Source organism: Stegostoma tigrinum, chromosome 5 (genome assembly GCF_030684315.1).
Source record: "Stegostoma tigrinum isolate sSteTig4 chromosome 5, sSteTig4.hap1, whole genome shotgun sequence".
In the NCBI taxonomy this organism is placed as follows: Eukaryota; Metazoa; Chordata; class Chondrichthyes; order Orectolobiformes; family Stegostomatidae; genus Stegostoma; species Stegostoma tigrinum.
Window position 1 is genome coordinate 22,182,924 of NC_081358.1, and position 19,045 is coordinate 22,201,968.

The following is a 19,045-nucleotide window of genomic DNA, read 5'->3' on the forward strand; positions in this document are numbered from 1 at the left end:
TTTCACTCCTTCTTTGAACTATACCCATTTTAAATTTCAGTTGGTCACTTCTTGGAGTTTCAAGCTGAGGGTCATTTGAAAGGAAGCTAGAGGTGTTTCCACACTGTGAATACTCCCACAACTTCAGTTGAAAATATCCACTTGGATGCTGGACTGAGAAGGTGATCTCAAGCAAATGCTAAATATTATTTGAACCCTCAACACTTGCTCAGCTTGGTGATTAACAAAAGAAAATCTCATTTGTGTTGATCTGAAAGTTTGAGCCATTGTACCTTGTACTTGTTAATAATGCAACTGCTCAGTAAACAGGAATTGTTTGCCATTTAAGTTGTTGGGACAGCAACTCACAGGCAAAGAAGCATAATGGTGAAATTGCTCTGCCTGCCATACTATGTCCTGTGGTTGCCACATGCGCCCCAGTCACCAGCAGCAAGTGGCGATGGCAGGCAAGAGCATCAGGTAAGGGGATATTTCAGCTCTTGTGGATCTCTTCAGGGGAGGAACATTTCTTTGGCAGGCTTCTGGTAGCTGAGCTCTAGGTCACCAGCGTTAGGCTGAGGTTGGGGGAAGAGAAGTGGCAGAAAACCCGAGATCTGTGTTGGTGCCTTCGGAGGAGAACTGAAGTGGATGTCCATCTGCTTGGCAAGAAAAGACAAGATGGCGGCAGTGGTTATCATCTAAAGTGTTGAACTCAATGTTGAGAGTGTAGAGGGCCAAATGAAAGACCCCGTGTTGTTGATTAAGCTTGCCATGAGCTTCATTGGGTAACAGCAGTTCACTATGTATAGACTGCAGTGTATCGAACAGTAACTCTCTTGTCTCTGTCTGAAGCTGCGGCCAGATGTTTTCTAGCATTTTTGTATTTTCAGATTTTTAGTATCTGCAGGGTTTTGCTTTTGATGTAGGCATTTGTAGCCCCAATTTTTATGGAGGGCACTTCAGTTTGAGTGAATTAATTTGAAGGTCTCTCAATCTGCTGTGCCCCTAGCTACATTCCTTGGTTTATTTTCAGCTTATTTATTACAATTCTTGAAATGTGCATATTACTATAAAAAAGCTTTTCAAATCTCAAAGGCAATCTTATTGCTATGATGAATCTATAATGGGGTTGTTGAATTCACAGAGCAAGGGGGTTGGTTCGCAAATGTTTCGTCACCGTGCTAGGTAACATCATCAGTGAATCTGGTGAAATGTTGGTCTGTCCCGCTTGTTATTTGTTTGTTCTGGCTTGACATGGTGGTTGGCCTCATTTCCAGTTCTGCTTCGTAGTGGTTGGTATGTGGGGTCTATTTCCATACTTTTGTTGATGGAGCTCCTGGTTGTGTGCCAGGCCTCTAGGAATTCCTGTGCATATCTTTGGTTGGCTTGTACTAGGATGGTTATGTTGTCCCTGTCGAATTGGTGCCCTTCTTTGTCGGAGTGTATGGAAACAAGTGATAGGTGGTTATGTCTCTTGGTAGATACTTGGTGCTCATGTACCCTGATAGTTTTCTCCCAGTCAGTCCAATGTAGTGTTTGTGGCAGTCCTTACATGGGGTTTTATATATAACATTGGTCCTGTTGGCTGTGAGTATGGGATCCTTTGTTCTCGTCAGTAGTTGTTGTAGTGTAGTTCTGTGTTTGTGTGCTACCACAATTCCTAGTGGTCGGAGTAGTCTGGTGGTCGTCTCTGATATGTTCTTGATGTATGTCAGGGCGACTAGCGTATTCGAGCGTGCCGTGTCTTCCAGTTGTTGTCTGTTGAGTAAGTACTGGCGGACTACGCTTTTTGAGTAGCCATTGTTTTAAAAGATGCTGTAGTGTTCTTCTTTGGCTTTGTGTAGCTCTGGGGTGCTGCAGTGTGTTATAGCACTTCTCAACAGGTGCTGCTGTGTTTGTTGGTGTTGGGGTGGTTGCTGTCGTAGTTAAGTATTTGGTCTGTATGGGTGGCCTTTCTATATAAGCCGGTCTGGAGATCACTGTTGGCTCTTGGTATGAGTGATCCCATGGGGCTTATAGCTGAAGCAGTAATGCAAAAACAAGAACGGACAGCCCTTCCCACTAGCCAGCCAAAACTATGGGTCCTCTGTGTGCTGGACACATTTGTCATTATCAAGCACACAAAGCCACTAACTCATCAACAACATCGTCACCAGTATAAAACTCACCAGGGAAGAGGAGAACAGCAACCAACTCTCATTCCTGGATGAGATAATGGGAACTGCAGATGCTGGAGAATCCAAAATAACAGTGTGGAGCTGGATGAACACAGCAGGCCAAGCAGCATCTCAGGAGCACAAAAGCTGACGCTTCGGGCCTAGACCCTTCATCAGAGAGGAGGATGGGGAGAGGGTTCTGGAATAAACAGGGAGAGACGGGGAGGCGGACCGAAGGTGGAGAGAAAAGAAGATAGGTGGAGAGGAGAGTGTAGGTAGGGAGGGGATAGGTCAGTCCAGGGAAGACGGACGGGTCAAGGAGGCGGGATGAGGTTAGGTAGGAAATGGAGGTGCGGCTTGAGATGGGAGGAAGGGATGGGTGAGAGGAAGAACAGGTTAGGGAAGCAGTGACAGGCTGGGCTGGTTGTGTGATGCAGTGGGGGGAGGGGACGAACTGGGCTGGTTGTGGGATGTGGTGGGGGAAGGGGAGATTTTGAAGCTGGTGAAGTCCACATTGATACCATTGGGCTGCAGGGTTCCCAAGCGGAATAGGAGTAGCTGTTCCTGCAACCTTCGGGTGGCATCATTGTGGCACTGCAGGAGGCCCAGGATGGACATGTCATCTGAAGAATGGGCGGGGGAGTTAAAATGGTTCACGACTGGGAGGTGCAGTTGTTTATTGCGAACCGAGCGGAGGTGTTCTGCAAAGCGGTCCCCAAGCCTCCACTTGGTTTCCCCAATGTAGAGGTTGCCACACCCGGTACAATGGATACAGTATACCACATTGGCGGATGTGCAGGTGAACCTCTGCTTAATATGGAAAGTCTTCTTGGGGCCTGGGATGGGGGTGAGGGAGGAGGTGTGGGGGCAAGTGTAGCACTTCCTGTGGTTGCAGGGGAAGGTGCTGGGTGTGGTGGGGTTGGAGGGCAGTGTGGAGCGAACAAGGGAGTCACGGAGAGAGTGGTCTCTCCGGAAGGCAGACAAGGGTGGGGATGGAAAAATGTCTTGGGTGGTGGGGTCGGATTGTAGATGGCGGAAGTATCAGAGGATGATGCATTGTATCCGGAGGTTGGTGGGCTCCTCTCCACCTATCTTCTTTTCTCTCCATCTTCGGTCTGCCTCCCCCTCTCTCCCTATTTATTCCAGAACCCTCTCCCCATCCCCCTCTCTGATGAAGGATCTAGGCCCGAAACGTCAGCTTTTGTGCTCCTGAGATGCTGCTTGGCCTGCTGTGTTCATCCAGCTCCATGCTTTGTTATTTCTATCTCTCATTCCTGGATGTATTGTTAAACGAAGGGCCAACGGTGAGGTCCAGACCAGCGTGCCCAGGAAGGCCACCGATACGGACCAAATACTCCACGACCACAGCAACCACCCCAATATCCATAAATGGAGCTGCACCAGAACTAAATTCAAAAGAGCATTGCAGCACCCCGGAACTGTGCAAAGCAGATGAACACCACAGTGTCTTTAAAAGAAATGGCTACTCAAAAAGTGTAGTCCACTGATACTTGCTCAACAGACAACAACAGGAAGACACAGCACGCCCAAATACACTAGTCATCCTGACATACATCAAGAACATATCAGAGGTGACCACCAGACAACTCTGACTGCCAGGACTCGTGGTAGCGCACAATTCCACAGCTACAGTCTGACAATTACTGACAAAAACAAAGGGATTCCATATCCACAATTAACAGGCCCAATATTATCTACAAAATCCCATGTAAGGACTACCACAAACACTACTTTGGACAGACTGGGTGGAAACTAAGTATCAGGGTGTATGAGCACCAAGCATCTACCAAGAGACATGACCAACTATCACTTGTTTCCATACACTCGGATGAAGAAGGCCACCAATTCGACTGTGCCAACATAACCATCCTACAACAAGTCAACCAAAGACACACATGGGAATCCCTAGAGGCCCTGGTACTCAATCAGGAACTCCATCAACAAGCGTATGGAAAAAGACCCCATATACCAACCACAACGAAGCAGAACCGGAAATGAAGCCAACCAATATGTCAAACCGAAACACACACATAACAAGCGGGACAGGCCAATAACATTTCACCAGAGGCGCACCGATGTTACCTAGTATGGTGATGAAATGTCTGCAAGCAACTCAACAACCTGAGCTGCAAATCATTTCAAAAACTTGAAATGAACCTAAAATAGTAAATTAAATGATGAAACAAAATACCTAAATGTATATATAATATGAAAGCAAAGTATGGTGAATACTGGAAATCTGAACTAAAAAAATAAAGTGCTGGAAATACTCAGCAAATATACTAGTGTCAGTGGAGAGAAACAAAGTTCACATTCTGAAAAACAGGCATATTCAACTTGAAACAGCAACAGCTCACAGTTGCTACCAGACCAGCCAATCATCTTGTGTTTATTATAGAAGATAAGCGGTTTAGTACTGACGCTGCCTTCTAGTTTCCTTTTCTAAACAAAACCTTGAATTTTAGTCATTTGATAGTTTTGTTCTGTCTATTCTATACATTTTTTGCGATGTATTTGACTTGGAAAATCTATTTATCTACTGTCTAACTTTTTTTTATCACTTTCCCTTCAAAAAGTGGACAACTTCAAAGGGAAGATAGTCCCAATCAACAAAAAGCCCTAATTGGTCAAGTCACATGTAAATGATAAATACATACAAAGTATTCAGAGAGTGAAAAATATCTATTTTAACTTTTAGCTTTCTCTAAAATGTATTGGTTGTTTAAACTAGTGGGAAAGATCAAAACTAAGTAAAGTAGTTTCAGCATAATGACCATTCTGTATTAACTTTTAAAAGACTACCCTGGTTACGATGCCTTCCAGATATTCTACAGTTTTAAGTGTGGACATTTTTGTCACTCTTGCTATTAAGTTAGTCTCACTCAGAAGGAGAAAGGGAGGTGCTGTTTGAGTGAAATGTGCTGACACTCGTCAGATTTCACGGTCATGCAGAAGATATTATCTGCAGTTAGTAGTTCCACTCTGCCGAAAACCCCTCGAGACTGCAGTTCATTGCCAAAGGCATTTTCCCACCAGGAGATTAGAGAACGAAATAAAAAGAGCTGATCTGCCTAAAATTGTGCATGTGGGTCGTCTGATATGAAGAGATGGGATAAAAAGTAAAATAGAAATCAAAATCACGTTTTAAACCAAATTATTCAATTGTATTTTTCATTGAAAAAATGCAGGATCGATGTCAATCCAATTAACCTTTAATTTCACCTACTTCCAGTGACCCACTGGTCCTTTCAAATAGACAAGTACCTAGAAGGTTTGATGTGAAAAACTCATCTGCTAACTGGTTATCCTAAAACTTTGTTAACCTTTAAACTTTAATCCAACTTACAGTCTTCTGTTCAAAAATCACATGTTTCAGACAGCAAACCATTTAAACAAAACAGAAGTTGCTGGAAAAGCTCAGCAGGTCTGGCAGCATCTGTGAAGGAAAAAGCAAGAGTTAACGTTTCAGGTCTGGTGACCGTTCCTCAAAACAAACCATTTACCTCTGTCTTTGTTCTTCAGAGATTTGATTTCCTTTTCGATTATTCTCAGCCTTCCCTTTTTAATCGTGTATCATTTTAAGCCAAGTGGCTCGAACAATTGGCTGTGGAATATTGCTTCCTCTAGTTTAATTTTCAAGAGCAGGTTTGCAGCACCCAAGGAGGCTGTTTCGTCAGTATTGGATCTTTGCTGGAGCAATGTATAACTGATCCCAGCCCCCTGTTCTCTTTTCATAGCTTGGAATCTCTCACATCTTTAAATATGTATACAATTTTTCCTTAAGGTACAATAGTCTCTGCCTCAAATACTCGATCTGGCAAATTACTCCATATTCCAAAGTGTCTCATTTTAGCTGAGCTGGTAAATCTAACAATTTGGCTCAGACCTCAGGAAACAGCCTACACCAATCAGTTCAGTGAATTCATTTATAATTCCTTCATTTGGAAATGTGTGTTGTACCTTTTGTTTTCAAAATTAAATTGTTTATATTTTTTGTTCGTGTTAAACGACTATCTGGACACTGCAGTTAATGTAATGGGGGAAAAGAATGGTGGTTCTCAGTTCTAGCGAGCGGAAAATTCAGATAAATGTTTTTATTTATTGATCTCAAAATATTTCCTTGTTCTTCCAAAAACAGGAGAGGAAAGTAAAATGGTATCAGCCAGAAGCAAGTCCAGGACAGGAGTTTTATAGAATGGAGCAACATAGATTGAAGTATCCTGTAATATGTGCTAAAAAAGTCTCAATCTGAGCTGCTTAATGGCATCCAGTGACTTGAAATTAATTTTCTACACATCCATTGTTGATGAGATTCCATATATTTGTTAACTTTGCACCATATTTTGGAAAACTTTTCTCCCCCAGAGCTTTGGCTGACTAGAATCTAGGTTGAAATCTTCCAGTCATATTCAAAACAGGACAAGTAGAATTGATAGAAAGTAAATATTTTTACCTTATCAACCGCATATTGATTTGTGCTCTGGATCCAGAGTTTAAATAACCTTGTCACCTAGTCTACCTCATACAGTAATTCGTACTGTATGACGTTAAAAACCAAATGATAGATGCTGCATTTGTTCATGTTGCAAATGTGTATGCATCTGTCTCCCCAGTAGGATTCATCCAGCAGTTTTTAGTCAGTAAGAATTTATGACCGAATCAAATCAAATTCTGAATGATTTCAAGCAAGCTCTGAGCGCTATTTGTCACCATGTTGATGAACTTGTCGACTAAAAGCAGTAAAGAAGGTATGATGGCTGAAAAGGTCTTGTGGTAGAGAGGTTAAGGAGCAGGCTTCACAGCAATGTCCTTTGTGGGTGGTGGCAGACGCTTGAGTTGATATGTCTGATGTCTGAGGGGTTTTGTCAGTTCCCAGCAGGACTATTTGCTGGGAATGTCTTGGGGACACCCATCCCAGGGAAAGGACTGACATTTGATCTGCATTTTTAACATGTGTGCCTCTTGTCCACTAAATCACAGCATAACTTCGACAATGAAACGCAATCCTGCAACCGAAGAATACCAAAAGCAAGCAGAGATGCAGGCAATGAATAATATTATGTAAAAGCAAAAAGGACAAAGTTGCAAAGTTGTGTTTTGATGAGAGACAGATTTCTATAAGTTATAACTTTAATGGATCTATAAAAAATCGGTTTAATCATATAGGGCTTTTAGCATCATAGAGTTCTAGTCATATAACTTGGAAAGAGGCCCATCAGCCCAACAAACACCTATTTATTGTCATCCTTTTTTAAAGCACATGATACCTAGCTTTGTATGCTGAGTTGTTTCAAGTGTTCGTTTTAATACTGCTTGTATGCTGTGAGGGCTCCTGCCTCTTACACCCTTTTTTGGCAGTGAGTTCCACACATTCTCCACCCTTGATGAAAACAATTTCCTGAAATCTCCTCTAAACCTACTGTTGCTTACCTTAAATCTTAATCTCCTGGTTATTGAATATGTTTATTCTAATGTACCTTGTCTATGGTCTTCATAATTTTGTACATCTCAAAGAGCAGCACCCCACCATGCTTTGTGTTTTAAGAAAAGCAATGAAGAAAAGTCTAGGCTCGAAACATCGGCTCTCCTGCTCCTCTGATGCTGCTTGGCCTGCTGTGTTCATCCAGCTCTACGCCTTGTTATCCCAGCCTATGTATTCTGTTTTCTTAGCTGCAGTGCTCTGGCCCATACACTATCCCAGTAGATCTCGTCTACATCTCATCTAGTGCAACCACATTGTTTCTGTATTGCAGCAACTTAGATCCACACACTGTACTCCAGCTATACTCCGAACCAATGTTATATACAGCTCCATCATAACTTCCCTGCTGTTGTATTCATTGCCTTGACTGATAAAGACAAATGTCCGTTATGCCGCCTTAACTACTTTATGCATCCATTCTGCTGTCTTCAAGGATCTGTGGACACTAACATCCCTCTGATCCTGTATACATCTTAGGATCTGACCATTCATTATGTACTTTCTTGCCTTGTTAGTCCTCCTAAAATGCACCACCTCACACCTTTCAAAACTAAATTCCATTTGCTACTGTTCTTCCTGTCTGACCAGCCTGTCTGTGTAATCTGTAGTCTAAGTCTTTCCTGCTCACTATTTACTAATTTTCATGTCATCTGTGAACTTCTGTTTGCATCTCTACATTCAGGTTTAGATCATTAATATACAGTCAAACTGTAAGGGATGCAGGACTGAACCCTTTAGTATGCTACTGGACACAGACTCCTTGTCACAAAAACAGCCTTCAAGCATCACTTCCTGCCTCTCACCATAAAATGAATTTTGGATGCAATTTGCCAAATTGCCTTGGACCCTATGAGTTCTTAACAGCTTGACTGGTTTCCCATGTGATCCCCTGTCAAAAGCCTTAGTAAAATTCATGTAGACTACATCAACTGTGCTGCCTTCAACACTACCTATACATCTCCTTGAAAGCTTCAGTCAAGTTTGTCAGATATAACCCCATCTTGATATAACCATGCTGATCATCTTTAATTCATCCCTGCCTTCCCAAGAGAAGATTAATTCTGTCCTCCAGAATTTTTTTTCCAGTAGTTTCCTTACCATTGATGCCATACTCACTGGGCTGTACTTCTTGGTTTATTCTTACCAGCTGTCTTGGATAATATTACAACGTTAGCTGTCCTGCAATCCACTTGTATCTGTCCTGTGGCCAGAGAATTTGAAAATTTATATTGGAGCCGTAGAAAACATCCTATCTGGATGTATCACTGCTTGGTATGGTAACTGCTGTACCCAGGATTGCATGAACAAAGCCCAGTCCATCGTGAAAGCCAGCCATAGAACATAGAACAGTACAGCACAGCACAGGCCCTTTGGCCCACGACTTTGTGCTGAACTTTTACACTAATCCTAAGGTGTGTCTAACCTCCACCCCTACCTCACACTATCATCTACATACCTAATAACCGCTCAAATGTCCCTAATGAGACAGACTCCACTACCCTCTCCGGCAATGCATTCCATGCCCCAACCACTCTCCGAATAAAGAACCTACCTCTGAATTCCCCCCTATATCTACATCCTTTCACTTTAAAACAATGCCCCCTCATAATAGCTACCTCCACAATAGGAAAAAGTCTCTGGCTGTCTAGTCTTATCTATACCTCTGATCATTTTGTACACCACCATCAAGTCACCTCTCGTCCTTTGTCATTCTAAAGAGAAAAGCCCTAGCTCTGTCAAACTTCCCTCCATTCCAGGCAACATTCTGGTAAATCTCTGTACCTTTTCCAATGCTTCCACAACTTTCCTGTAACAAGGCGACCAGAACGGGACACAATGCTCCAGATGTGGCCAATCCAGGCTTTTGTTTAGCTGGCGCAAAACTTCACAGCTCTTGAACTCCATCCCTCTATTAATGAAAGCTAACACACCATACGCCTTCTTAACAATTCCATAACCTAGGTGGCAGCTTTTAGGGAACTGTGGACATGAACCCCAATATCCCTCTGCTCCTCTACACTACCAAGAATCTTTCCATTAATCCTGTATTCTGTTTTCAAGTTTGTCCTTCCAAAATGAATCACCTCACACTTTTCAGGGTTAAACTCCATCTGCCACTTCTCAGCCCAGCTCTGCATCCTATCCCTTTGTAAACTAGAACAGCCGTCTTCACTGTCTACAACTCGACCCACCTTTGTATCATCCACAAACTTACTGATCCACCCTTCCACTCCTTCATCAAAATCATTTACAAAAATCACAAATAGAAGAGGACCCGTAACAGATCCTTGTGGTACACCATTTGTAACTGAGCACCATGTTGAATATTTTCCATCCACTACCACCCTTTGTCGTCTAAGGACCAGCCAATTCTGAAGCCAGTGTGCCACATGTTTAACCCGTCTTTCTAGGAATTAAAACCAAAGGAACTGTGGATGCTGTAAATCAGGAACAAAAACAGAAACAGCGGGAAAAGCTCGGCTGGTCTGGCAATGTCTGTGAAGAGAAGATCAGATTTAATGTTTTGGGTCCAGTGACCCTTCCTCAGAACAACAAGTTCTGAGGAAGAGCTACTAGACCTGAAATGTGACTCTTTTTGTTCTTTCTTCCCATTGACTTCATTCATACTTTCTGATGCTTTGGGAAAGCAGCCAACATAATCAAAGACTCCTCCCACTCTGGTTATACTCTCTCTACCCTCTTCTAACAGGAAAAAGATACAATCGTTTGAAAACCTATCAACAGATTTAGGAAGAGCTTCTTCCTGCTGTAATTAGACCAATGAATGGACCCCTCATATATTAGAGTTGATCTTTCTCTGCACCTTTTCTGTATCTGTAACACTGTATTCTACATTCTGTTCTATTACCCTGAAGTACTTATGTAAGATGATCACACACAAAACAATACCTTTTATAATGTCTCGGCACATATGACAATAATACAGCAAATCAAATCAAATTAAATTGAGCTCCTGAAATCTGCATCTCTGCATCCCACAATAACTAAGGATACATTTAATCTGGACCTGGAAGTTTATCCACTTTCAATCTTAGTAAAACTACAAATGCCTCCCTACTGTATGTGATAATCTGTTCAATATATCGCAGTCCGCTGTCCTGATTTCTGTAACTACTCTTAGCCTTCCAATATCTGAAGAATGCTTTTAGAAAATTACTACCATCCATACTTACCATCTGCCTTGCCATAAATTTAGTTTTGGATTGAAAAATTTAAAAACACCTAGCTAATTAAGGAACTTTTTATCTTTTTCGTCTTGTTGATCATTTTTGTCATGACAGTTCCAGCATGCTGCTTCCATAAAAGACAAGTTTGAGGACTAATTGTAATTTATTCATTCCAGGAGTAATTTATCCTGTTGGTAGTTATATTAGTGTCCTGCACATTGTGAACAAATGTTTTTTGCAGGAGAGAGATTGGGCCATGAGTAATTATCCTCCAATTCACTATCAGGTGAACTGATTGTTGAAACATTTTGTACTCAACAAATCTTAGCCAAATATCAAGGTTCCATTGTCAAGCAGAGGTCAGGCATATTGTCACAAGGAGGAATGGATAGAAATGACACACACATCTCCTAACATCAACTTGAATAGAATGTGTTGCGTATAGTTTGCGGCACTATCATTGTGTTCACCATTCTGGCCTGGGGAAGGAAAAAGTAAACCAGTTTTTCACTCCAGTTGCTCTTCAGAGAACTGAATTGAATGTATTTTTCTTTGGAAGTCAAATGAAGATGGTTCTGGATGTGATTGAGATACACTCAATGTCAAATAGTCTGCTGACGCCAGCAAAACTTGCACAAAGAGAATGGGCACTTTGGTACAACGTAAAACACACAGAATACTATATTTCACAAGTCAGTGCCTTCAGGAGAAGAGGAGGAAAAAATTATTGAGAAAGTGAAGAGGCAAAGTAATATCCAATTAATGAAAGCTAGCCAACTTCTAAGCAGATTTGTGAGTTTTTGCAAAAGTGCGCTGTTTAATTTACTTGCCATGAGTAAGGCATTGCATTTCATCTTAGCATCTACACCATAATGAGTTAAGATGACTTTTTTCTTGAATATCCATTATTCTATAACACCAAATAAAAACTGAAAGAACTACAGATGGTGAGGAAGGGTCACCGGATCCGAAAAGTTAACTCTGATTTTTTCTTCACAGGTGGTGTCTTTTGCTGATATCAGCAGACTATTTGACATTGAGTGTATCTCAGTCAAATCCAGAACCATCTTCTGCTGCCAGACCTGCAGAGCTTTTCCAGAAACTTTGTTTTTGATTCTGTAACGCCATCTAGTTTGAATAATTCAAACACATTTAATTCAACTTACCCAAAAACGTATATGAAGCCAGATCAATAAATCGTACATGTGAGAAAATGGACATTTGGCAAACAGGTAACCACCACAAAAGTGTAAAGTAACTACATGTTATATCTCCACAATCTTACAAGGTTTCTGGTGTGGCATTTACTTTTCTTCATTTAGGTGATACTGGTTTCACTGATTGGCCTTGCATTTATTACCCAACCCTAACTGATCTTGATGAGATGATGGTGCTACCTTTTTAAACTGCTATAGTTTATTTGGTGTAATGACATCTACAGTGCTATTCGGGATTGAGTTCCGGGTTTTGACTCAGTGACACTGAGGGAACAGCACATTTTACTCAATCTGCTACATTACCGTCTACTGACTTAACCTATCTATATCTCTTTGGAACTTGTTTGTGTACTTGCAGTTTACATTCCCACCTAAGTATATTGGCAGCAAACTTAAGATACTCTTAAGCTCTTAACTTAGATTGAAAATAACTGAGGTCCTGAAACTGATCTTTGTGCAATCCACTAATTGCAGTTTGCCAGCTTGAAATATTCTATTTATTCTGGCCTTAGCTTTCTGAGCATGAACCAGTTTTCACTCCATGGCAGTAAGTTACTTGGAACTCCATAAGCCCTTTAGCATTTTTGTGGCACCTTATCAGAGGTCTTTTTGCAATCTAAGTATGCTGCATCTGCTGATTTCTCCTTTATCTGCCTTACTCACCTTTCCGCAAAAAATTCCAACAAATTTGTCAAACACAATTTCCCTTTTGTAAGACCACATTGATTTTGTCAGATCACGCAATAATTTTCTCAATGTGTTGTTAGGTGTTCCTTACTAATTGATTCCAACAATTTCTAAACAACTGATTTCAGGCTGATGGGCCTCGTTTTCTTGCAGAATGGTTTTATATTTAGTAACTTACAATTTGCTGGGGCCATTCCAGAATCTCCAATTCTTAACCTGCCATTTTTAGAACCCTAGGATATAAGTCATGGAGATCTGCTTGCCCCTTGTCCTTGAAGTTTCTCAATACTTTTCATTCCTGCTGATATTAATTATCTTGAGGTTTGTCACTCATATTAGCCTCATGTTTAGTCTGATTTGTAATTTGTACTGTCTACTGCAAAGACAGACATTACACATTTGTCCAAGGTTTCTGCTGGATATTTTTACATCTATTCAGGGATATTATTGCACGCATCTGGAGCAGGCAGGTCTTGAACCCAGGTGGTCCAGAGGTAGGTACAGTACACCACAAGAACCCTCAAGATTTCTCCTATTTCTTAATTCACCATTACTTTCACACAGTTCTGCTTCTAAGATGCCAACATTTGCTATTTTCCTCCATTTTATAAACTCGTAAAACCTCCTTTATGTTATGGTAAACCTGCTGACCAATTCTATTCTTTCACTTTTTAAATGAATTTTTGAACTGCCTTTTGCTGGCTTCTAAAATTCTCCTAATCCTCAGACTTACAGTTTTTTTGTAACATTTAAGCCTCTTTAAATCTAATATTGCCCTTAGCTTCCCTAGTAAATCTGGATGGGTCATTCTGTTTCCCAAATCAATTGGTCTTTATATTCAATGAAACTTGTAGTTACATAGCACTTTCAACATCATGATGTTACTTAGTACACCAAAATTGGGCTGAATGATCAATTAAAGGCCTACAATTATTATAACATGCTGCCAAGTCATTGAGATTTTTTTGGGGTGGGTCCATTTAACCAAAACCCTCATCAGGACAAAATATTTATTTTGCGAGGGTCGCAGAGTTTACTGAATGAGTCCCAGAAGATTGGGCAAAGTTGGCTATAAGTTCTGATTTGGTAAAGGAAGAGGGATACAAAAATGCCAAACCACCTGGTAAGGTCGCGACTGCAACCTAAGATTGGAAGATTTTTCAGAGGTTGGCCGAAACAAGACATTTGACAATCAGTTTAACTTCGCTATATTGAGGTCAGGGAACCAATCTAGGTCATCCAACACTGGCAGATGGTAGATAAGAGAAACTTTGTATAGTCATGCAGTGCTTTGCTAAGTTTGAGTTGTTTAAGGATATAATAGGGGCACAATGTAATAATCAAACCAAGAATGACAAAAATATGATTTTGGTGATGGTATGGCTAAGATGAACGTGGCCAGATGATATTGTGTAGGTGAAAGTAGACATTTTTGTAAGGTTTGTTGCTTGGTGATTAATGTTTCCGTCATTATTCAAATCCGTACAGAGTATTGTCTATTTTAGATAATACACATTTCCTCCTTGGAAAGTTGCTTTGGAACAAATTTTCCTCTCGCCTTCCCTCCCTAAAGTTTGAGAGTCTTGTTCTTCCTACTGCCATTTGCCAACCCTCACCCAACTGCCTTTCAGAATGCTGGCACCTTTCAGAATGCTGGCACCTTCCTAAGCTCTACTGCCTCTACCTTTTGATGTTCCTTGGCCCCAAGCTGAATGCTGTTACGTTTCTTTCTATTTCCCAGCGCACCACCTCCACTACACAAATGTCATTGACAACCTGCAGCTCTTTCTTACTATTCCCAATATCATGCAAGTGTCACTGCTGTCTATTGCACCTACACTTTAAACCTATGCTTAAATTGACCTACTGAATGTTTCATCCTCGGGATGTATTTCATGCTTTCATACCTTACACGACCCTCTCACATATAATTGTCTCCAGCACCATTCCTGCTTAACTGCTTTTGTGTTAGAATTTCTTGTTCAAGAATTTAAAGGCATTCATAATTTAACAGCCATTTCCTCTGTCATAAAATATGGACACAGCCCTGTACCAAATGCCAGTAATCTCTGTTGTACGAACAGAATCATAAGTTGCTGGAAAAGCACAGCAGGTCTGGCAACATCTATGAAGAAAATATCAAAGTTAACGTTTTGGGTACAGTGACTTCTGAGGAAAAGTCACTGGACTCGAAACATTAACTCTGATTTTTTTTCTTCACAGATGCTGCCACACCTGTTGAGCTTTTCTAGAAGCTTCTGTTTTTGTTCCTGATTTACAGCATCCGCAGTTCTTTCCGTTCTTGCCTCTGTTGTAAGCATTGTTTTTGTCTTCAGGTCCCACCTTGTCCTTACTGTCGATCAGCTAGATCTTTTCTACATCCTTTTCTCTTGCAGTTTACCAAGCCAAAACACTTTACCATTGATGAAGTACTTTTGAAGCATGTTTACTGTTCTAGAGAAAGAGAATAGACAGAAGGAAGAAAGGATTTAATGGAAAAATTTAATGAAATAAAGGAAAGGTGAGAGGAAGAGTAGAGTTGCACAGAGGCACAGACAGCAAGTAGTAAAAAAGTTTGGAAGTTTAACACCTGTAGAACCTTAAAGAAATATAACTGAAACAAAAGCAAAGCTTTAAAAAGGGAAAGGACAGGTAGGAAGACATAGAGACGTTTACTTCCGCTCATAAATCACGTGGAAGAGAAACTTTTATCATCTTAATAGTAGTGAAACCACAAGAATAAAATTTTAACCAAGCTCTCTTTTCATTTACTTCCCGTTTTCATGGTAACCAAAGAGCTTCCTTTTGAACAGATGACCTTGGTTTCCAGATGAAAACAAGATTAAAAATAGATGAACTGCATTAAAATTGGCCTTGAAAGATGCAACTAACACTAAAACCTGCTTGGAAATCTTTATCCATCACTGGTTTCTTCATGTTGGTTGCCAGGCTGATGGATTTGGAACAGAGAAGAGAAAGATTAGTTCAAAGCCTCAAAGTGGGATGTGTAACTTCTGGACTGTGCATCAGTCATGTGTGACATTAAGCTGAACTTCTAAGCTATTTAGACTCTGTGAGTTAGTTCAATGAAGAAGTAAAATGTAGTAATGAGCCCATATCATTTCCTTTTCCAAAAAGTTTACTTGTTTTTGTTTAGATTAGCTTTTTTGGTTCCTTAATCTCCATCATTATGTGACTCAAACTTCAGTGATATTTTTATGGACTGATGAAAGTGCTGCTTTTTGCATTTGAGTATCAGGGAAGAGGACAGTTTTGGAACAGAACAAATAAAACTGCGTCTCTCCTCTTCATCTCACAGTGCACTATACCAGATGAACTTGTTGCATCATTTAAGATCTGACTGACAAAGATGCAACAGAAAAACATGTCAGAGAATTGTTTCCAAAAATCATGTTTGTGAACTTTATTAACTTTTATAGTAAATTTAAATTTAAAATTGCTTGATCAGATATGTAAAATATAATCAAATGGCCATTGTTTTTATTTCAATATTTACTCCAACTGTTGTTTGTGGAGGAAGTACACTGTAGTTCAACCTGAACAAGATATTTTTCTCAAATAAGGATGGTATTTTGTAAAGATGTGAAAAATCACATTAGTGTTAATTTCTACTTTGTTATTATGGCTAATAGTTGCATAGAGATTAATTAGTGTGGAGTTTTATTTTACTGCTGCATGAAACTTTGGCCTCATGTTTTAAAACATGCTTTTTTAATCCACCCACAAGTGACTGTGAACAAAGTCGATTGCATTGTACTAATTGTTGCACTTGAGATGTGAGGAAATGTATGCAAGACCCTAGGTTTTCCAGCTGAAGTCCCAGGATATTAAGAGGTCTGCAAAAGTATTTCAATGAATTCCCAAACTCAGCAAATTTCTGATTGGCTTTGTTTATTAATGGTGGTAATAAGAAAACAGTATCGTTGTTTCCTTTGGGTTCCTGACAGTGTTTTAGGATTTAGGAGGGGGAACTCCTTGGGCTGTGTAAATATTTGTTGAAACCCTTCAAAGAAGCATAAGTTAGGAAAGTATGGTTTAATTTACTTTAATTTTTAAAATAAATTATTCTCTAGGCATTTCATTTCTGGAAAGAAGCTTCAGAATGGTCTACATCATTTTTGTTGTAGTTATTGATCCCGATTGTTTCAAAACAATCTTAATGGATGTCTGTTGTCTAACATGCGTTATAATCAGCCATGAGATCTGACGAGCCCGGATTGATACAAAATTCGCGATCCGAAGACTGAGTCTTAATGCTGAGACATTTATCTGTTTGCAACAAATCTTTTCCATTTGTTTCAAAGTAGAAAATGGAAGGAAATTTTCTTTCCTACCAGAACACCATGGCATTCAAGTAATAACAAAGGTAAAACCAGCCCACTCATCCCTTCCCCCCACTGCATCCCAAAACCAGCCCAGCCTGCCCCCGCCTCCCTAACCTGTTCTTCCTCTCACCCATCCCTTCCTCCCACCTCAAGCCGCACCTCCATTTCCCACCTACTAACCTTATCCCGCCTCCTTGACCTGTCTGTCTTCCCTGGACTGACCTATCCCCTTCCTACCTCCCCACCTATACTCTCCTCTCCACCTATCTTCTTTTCTCTCCATCTTCGGTCCACCTCCCCCCTCTCCCTATTTATTCCAGAACCCTCTCCCCATCCCCCTCTCTGATGAAGTGTCTAGGCCTGAAACGTCAGCTTTTGTGCTCCTGAGATGCTGCTGGGCCTGCTGTGCTCATCCAGCTCCACACTTTGTTATCTAAGTAACAATTTCCCCACTCTGGAATGAATCATGGAAGAAATTCCACTTCAGTTGAGGGTACAAAATGAGCAATTGCCGATCAGCCACACATAATCCACATGGCCACTATACATGGATTTCCTTTACAACAGCTTTGATCCAAAATCACCATATTGTGAGCCCAGTGCTCTCTGTTTGATCTTTAATCTTCAGGAAGCGTATTTTCTTAAAGAACATAAATAATTTTAATGTGATTTTTATTGCTTTCCTCTCAAAAATGATTTACCATTAAGTATACCATAACTGATCAGAATTCGTGTTTGAATTAAGGCACATGCTTGAGGGAAGACAAAAATCTCTCAAGTATTCTTCACAATATGTTCTATTCTGTTCTATATTCTATATATGAATAAGGCAAAGAAGACAAGATAGGGAGTGATATGAAGTTGGACCACATTTCTTTGTTTTGGTCCAGTATTGCTGAGCCAGTTGTACAAGTTTGTTACTGTATTGTGTTCTTATGTTTGAAGTAGGAACATTCTCAAATTTTCTTGAGCTTGCATGTGATGCAGTTTTTGAAGGCTCCCATTCGAAACTTTTTCAACTGGAATTTCAAAACTCAATTCTGCTTACTTAAATGAGTTGTAACACTTGCGAAATATTAGAAAAAATTTAGATGCATCGTTTCAGGTTTACAAAAGGTTGAATTTGCAATAAATTTGAGAATCACCAGGAACATAGTTTGAAAAATATGTTGGAGACCACAGCACAAAACATGTCAGTTGTAAAAATGAGCACATTGTATTATTATGCCATGCATCTGACGCTTACACAATCATAAATTACATTTGTAGTGCTGTTCATATTATTAACTTTTTGCTTCATACATTTGCTTTATACTCTACAGTTATGTATTTCACTGGTTAAAATTTTGTAAAACTGCTCAGATTATGGGCTAAATTTTCATGGAACAGAGCCAAATTTAGATATCTTTAAAAATGACAGATGGGATTTCTGGCAATTCCCATTTTTATCGGCCCTGGGAAAAGGAGCACGGTGTGAATCCACAGGTAGGAATTCCAGATTTGAAATTGTTGTATTTGTCGTGTTTGCTGGATAGAAATTTTTAAACCTGATTGACCTGATTGAATGGAGTTCGCTAACGAGTTTTTAAAATATTAAGTTTATATGTATGTGAGCTCTTTTAGATTGTAATTTTTTTTTCTTCTCTATCTGACTTCTGAGAATTGCCAGAAGTGTATATAGGGTGAGTGTTTATGGAGGTGGCATGTGGCTGTGAGGGGCCACGGAGGTAACACATGGATATGAGGATGCATAGAAGTCAAATGGGGTTTTGAGCGATGAGGGTTAGAGGCCCTGACATCCTTTATTACAACTGACTGAAATCTCAAAGAACCAAGGTAGCTTTTTTAATAAGTGATAATGGGAACTGCAGATGCTGGAGAATCCAAGACAAAAAGTGTGGGGCTGGACGAACACAGCAGGCCAAGCGTCATCTCAGGAGCACAAAAGCTGACGTTTCGGGCCTAGACC

At 40.3% G+C, this 19,045-nt stretch overlaps 1 protein-coding gene across 2 annotated transcripts in view; it reads left to right on the forward strand.

The window, feature by feature from the left end:
- tpd52 (tumor protein D52) overlaps positions 1-19,045 on the forward strand; it is a 142,772-nt gene that overhangs the window by 109,783 nt on the left and 13,944 nt on the right. The gene's annotated exons all lie outside the window — the stretch shown is intronic.